The following is a 5376-nucleotide window of genomic DNA, read 5'->3' on the forward strand; positions in this document are numbered from 1 at the left end:
GAGAGAGAGAGAGAGAGAGAGAGCAGGAGGGAGGATGCGAAAGAGAAGAAAGTGTATATGAAGTAATGTATATGAAAAGGCAAGAGGAAACGGAGAGAGAGCGGGAGTCGTTAGCATATAAGATTAGATAGAATAAGTTATTTAGGATAAGTTAGAATAAATAATTGTATGGTATATAGATAGATTGTATGTTGAGATTGTGTTCAAGGGGAACAATAAAGTTACTACTACTATTGCTACTACTACTGCTACTGCTACTGCTACTGCTACTGCTACTGCTACTGCTACTACTACTGCTACTAGTGCTTTGGAAAGCTCTTGACACCAGATTATTAGATTCTGGAATAAAAAAGTTTTCTATTAAAAAAAATTAATGTGACTTTTACCTGACCTTGGCGACGTCACCTTTGGTCAAACTGATAAAATTATTAAATAAATTCCTTTAAGGTCTAACTTTAATCTAAAACATTTTTCTCAAAACCCTTAATTTCTAAAATATTATAAGGTTGCCACATATTTCAGACACCCTGTATGTACGTACGTACAAATGTTGACTTTTACAAAAAAATTCATGATTATAAAGGATGTACAGGGTGTTGCATTTACATATTTGGCGGTATGACGGACGCGATAGACTTCGCAGAGGCAGGCACGGCTCAACAGATAACGATAGTATATGCATGTATCGACATAACTTACTTATCGACAAGATTTTGCGTTTTTATAAAGTTTATAGTGTTTCGATTATGATGGTCTTGGATAGTAATCGTTGTAATTATTATAAAAGAAGCCGAAACGATGATTAGAGATGAAAAATTGAATTTTAAGTTAATATGATTGAATTTAAAATTAATATGATACAATAAATCTTCTTCCTTCATCTCTTTATTTTTTATATTAGCATTGTAAGTTTCGATAGAATTTTTAGGCACAGAAAAAGTGAAAGAAAAAAACTGTTTGCTATAAATCCGTATGCCACTGTATTTCATTTTGGATTCAGTTTCTGAAAAAAGTCGAATCGATCCAAACGCAGCATAAAGTAATTGTAATTTGACCGACGACGACCGACAAATACTACGAACGACATTTTCGATATACAACAATAAAGCCAATGTAAAAAATCTAATAAAATTAATTCGGCTCTAATCTCAGATGTTTGGAATGTTTTAAGAGTATTGATCACCAATGATGATTAATTATAGATAGACAGATGACGTTGAAATGCGGTAAATATTTTATCTCTTGTGAAAATCAGTAAATAGTTTTCAGACAAATACAAGGGGCGTTAAAGTCAAACCATGATTTTTAATTTTACAAATAAAAGAAGAGATCCTGAGTGAATTTTATTAATCATGTTAATTAGTTACAAGCGTCTTCTAACGCCGTATGGTGGCGTTAATGTCGCGGGCCACGCGAATTACTTTTTAAGCAATATGGCGCGCAACCATGCCAGTTCAAAAACTGAACAGCGTGTTGTAATGAAATTCTTCGTGAACAAAGGCGTAAAACCTAATGAAATTCACAGAAGACTTCAAGCACAGTACAGTGCAAGCACAGTGAGTAACGATTCCGGTTGAGGCAGATCGGTGCCCACTGATTTACGGCCGTTCTTAAAACGTTGGCACTATTTAAATGTTTTACTGCGGCTAAGAGTCTGATCTCTGTACTGCTTGAAGTCTTCTGTGAATTTCACTAGGTTTTACACTTTCGTTCACGAAGAATTTCATTACAACACACTGTTCAATTTTTGAACTAGCATGGTTGCGCGCTATATTGCTTAAAAAGTAATTCGCATGACCCGCGAATTAACGTCACCATACGGCGTTAGAAGACACTTGTAACTAATCAACATGATTAATAAGATTCACTCAGGATCTCTTGTTCTGCTCATAAAATTAAAAGTCCCGGTTTGACTTTCAACGCTCCTCATATGAAAAAAGTTTTCAATTAAATATTTTCTTGTGCTCAATATTTTTACCTCGCATAAAATATTTAGAATAATTCGGAATATTTTATGCAAGGTAAAAATATTGAGCGCAAAAAAATATTTAATCGAAAACTTTTTTCATATTTGTCTGCAAACTATTTACTGATTCTTACAGGAGGTATTTACCACATTTTTCTTAAATACAATGCGATTCTCCGCATAAAATTTTGTTGCACTCTATTTAGCATGGTAGTTATACTGCGGTTATATACTGCAATTTGCTGTTTCAATTTTTTCAATAAACCTTTTAAGAGCGGGGAAATATGAGTTAAAATCGACTTCTTATTAGACGTGAAATTTATAAATAAATTCAATGAATTTCTTATATGAAGTCCCCCACCTGATTGCTGGTCGAAATATTGACCAGCCCCGCCCGCAAAGGTAAAATTCAATGTAAAAATTTAGCGCGAAGGTTTGAGAATATTTTCCTACGTAATTTGATGCGCTAAATACGGAAAAAATAGTGAAAAAATCCTGGTGGCATCCTTGACCTTGAAAATCGCCATTTCAAGGTTAAATTTTTTTTAAAATAAAAGAAATAGCGATTTTCAAGGTCAGGGATGCTTCCAGGAATTTTTACACTATTTTTCCCATATTCAACGCATAAAATTTTCCCTAAAAAAACATCAAAAATTATGTGTCCCCTAGGTGGTCGATATATCGACCACTCCCGCCGTTAAAAGGTTAATTCATCTCACAATCAGTTGCGTGGTAATATCTAATACATTTGATCTTGTATATAATTTCTTATAAAAATACTATCCTATGTGAAAATCGACGATTTAAAATAACACGGGCAAAAAGGGATATATAGCTTAAATAGCCGTCTTGCTGGAATATAATATTTGGTAAGATGTTCAAGAAAGGAACATTGTCCAGCAAATTTGGCAGTGTTCCATCCAGGAACTCTGAGTATACTTCTGCCATGATATTAATATTTTCGAGAAAAAAGTGTGGCCCGATAATTATATTGTCCACAATCTCCATTTATGTAAACATTAATTATTTTGCTCCCCTGAATGTGCATTTTCTTTCCGGCAGTGGAAATTCTCTTACTCGTAATGATGTTCATTATGACGATTATAATATTATCGTTACTTTGGAAAGTCTATTTGTCTCTCCACAAAATTCTTCTCTGGAAGTTATTATTTGCAACATTGTCTATGTCAACCTGTATGATAAAAGTATACAATAATATGAAACAACCGTTCGTTTTAGCGCTCGGACTAGCTCGTCGGAGCCAGGGCTAAAACGTGGTTCGTGCGGCGGGAAAGATACGGGGTCGGAGAAATCTGTGACTCGAGATGTTCGGTGGCAGTAATTCACATTTATTTAATATCAACGCGTATCAGGCAACCTACGGAATTGAGGCCCTGTTACATGAGATTATTAAGCGCGCGGACGGACATGTATGTACAGCTATTTACACGACGTAGTAACCCGCGTGGGCGTCGGGCGAACAATTTACGCGCGTTTCTACTACGCGGGACCCCGGTCCTGTGTTCGCGCCGTCGGGATCGGTCGGACGGGTAGTACGCGGGTGTTGACATGGGTTCTCGAAGCGGGTATCTCGTAAGCCGGCCGTATCCTGAACACGGTAGCGCAATCGCTACCCTGTCTTCGCGGCGCGGGTCGAGGGTCGGGAGTCGAACCCCTGCGTGCCCGGTGTCCAGATGACTAGACTCGAGGTCACGAAATCATGACCCCGGTGTTGCCGAGCGGTTCTATGTAGGATAGGATTCTTACCGAACGCCCGTGATATCACGGAAGAGACAGCGCAACCACGATCTCTATTCTCTTCGGGTAAATGATGGAGCTCAGTCGAACGATGTGACTCGCTTGCTGGGCCTGGTGAAAAAGGTGCTTTACCTTTTCGTCCCCGGTCTTGTATACCCACGACGCCGGTAGTGTGTTATAGATATTGGCCCCACTCCGCCGCGGCGACCGGGGCGCCAAATTGCGGTACCTGGTTTCGGGTGCGCGCGTACCGTTCGGTTTACAACCTCGCGCTCGCTGGTAACCGATCGCTTATGTAACATTTAAAAGGTACGGGCGCACTGCGCCTATCATCGCCCCGCAGGTATTCGGCAAGGCGGAATCCGGCTGGTGTTTTGTCAGGCATCCGGCCGCGACCGGGTAGTATGATGACGATGCATACTTCGGACTCACATCGTTATAAATATATTTGTATTTTTTCATAATTCTTTTCAAATCGTACGAAATTATCATCGTTTATTATTTAAATAAACGTTTCATCACGCAGGCTTTAAAAGGTACGATGACTCGCACGATGTAAAAATATCAATTGCCGACAAAAGAATCTTTATTAAAGAAAGTTTATTACAGTTCTATATTATGCTTTTAAAAGCAACATGGCTAATAAATTATTAAAATATCGAATTTACTTACAATTAGTTTGAGATCTAATTATAAAATCTTTTTCGATGAGGTAAATTTGGAGGGAACAACTTTTAAGTGATGTATCTTTTAAAATGATGCCATCTTATAATTAGATTTTTAATTATTTTATGAACTTGGGTATAGTCTGTAGTGAGCTCACGCAACAATACATTCAATCGCTAGTACGTAGATTTGATAAAAATCTCTTTCGTTTGATCAATCATTCCTAGTATGTGTAGTATACGTTTCGTGGATGTGTGACGCGAGAAAAACGCGAAGCTGACACAAGACAATCGGAATATCTGTTGTTTGTTAGTGAAAAGTAACGTAGTGCAGTCAGCCATGTCGCGTTAACTACTAACAAAGAGTTAGCAAATATGCTGCTCATTTATGGTAAATGCCATAAAAATGAAAGGAGAGCCGCAATTCGATACGCTAATCATTTCCCTGACCAGCGGCACTCATCACATACGTTGTTCGGTTTGCTTTATCGTCGAATTTGTCAATATGGCACTCTTCACGCATCAACACGTCCGTGAAATAAACGTTGTGACGTGACGTTTTTCGACAACGTCCATCACAAGGGCTCATTAACCCGATCGCGAAGGCATAGTGGTATCCTGCGTCCTCCGACTTTCGAGGGCGAGTGCATTCCTGATATTGCCGTATTTTGCGACTTATTCTTTGTCATAGATTCAAGTATTTAGGTCACCCATCGACCGGGATAAGTGAAGGACTGCGATTATCCGGAAGAACTCTTGTAACAGAACATCGTCTCACCGGCTCCACGCGACTAACAAGGGAAGTTTGCGAACCCGAAAATTCAGAAAAATCTGACTCTTGGTGTAAAAGTAGAGCAGTTCATCCCTAGCATGAAACTATTTTTCGTTGGTGCTCAATTCCGTTTTAAAGGGATGAAACCACCCCTTGAAAAAAATCGGTTTTTTTCTTCCGACGTGAATATCGTCGAAACTATGAGAGATAGAAAA

Source organism: Wasmannia auropunctata, unplaced genomic scaffold, assembly GCF_000956235.1.
Source record: "Wasmannia auropunctata unplaced genomic scaffold, wasmannia.A_1.0 LD336106.1, whole genome shotgun sequence".
Taxonomy (NCBI): domain Eukaryota; kingdom Metazoa; phylum Arthropoda; class Insecta; order Hymenoptera; family Formicidae; genus Wasmannia; species Wasmannia auropunctata.